Source organism: Erythrolamprus reginae, chromosome 5 (genome assembly GCF_031021105.1).
Source record: "Erythrolamprus reginae isolate rEryReg1 chromosome 5, rEryReg1.hap1, whole genome shotgun sequence".
NCBI classification, from domain to species: domain Eukaryota; kingdom Metazoa; phylum Chordata; class Lepidosauria; order Squamata; family Dipsadidae; genus Erythrolamprus; species Erythrolamprus reginae.
In genome coordinates this window covers 78,816,106-78,816,450 of record NC_091954.1, presented here as the reverse complement: position 1 = coordinate 78,816,450, position 345 = coordinate 78,816,106, and positions in this window count along the sequence as shown.

The following is a 345-nucleotide window of genomic DNA, read 5'->3' as shown; positions in this document are numbered from 1 at the left end:
TGTCCGGGGAAATGTAGTCTGAAGTGATTCGTTTGTCAGACCTTTATTAACTCGGCTCTGCGACCGCCCACCGCGAGTCTAAGCGACGTTTCTCTGCGGGGGTCGCGTTAATTATTCCGAAATGAATAAATAAACAAATAAAATTGTTTTGCTGGACCAAAGAAACAAATAAAATAGACGGAGGATTTAAGTAGGAACATGCAGAACTGTGTTTTCGTAACGTTAGCCCAGTTGTGGTTTCCTGAACAAACTGCGGTTTGTAAACCGTACGGCGTTGTTCCTTAAGCAAAAAACAGATTAACGCGTTGCAAGAATTTCTTTATTTATTTTAATATAAGAACTCAA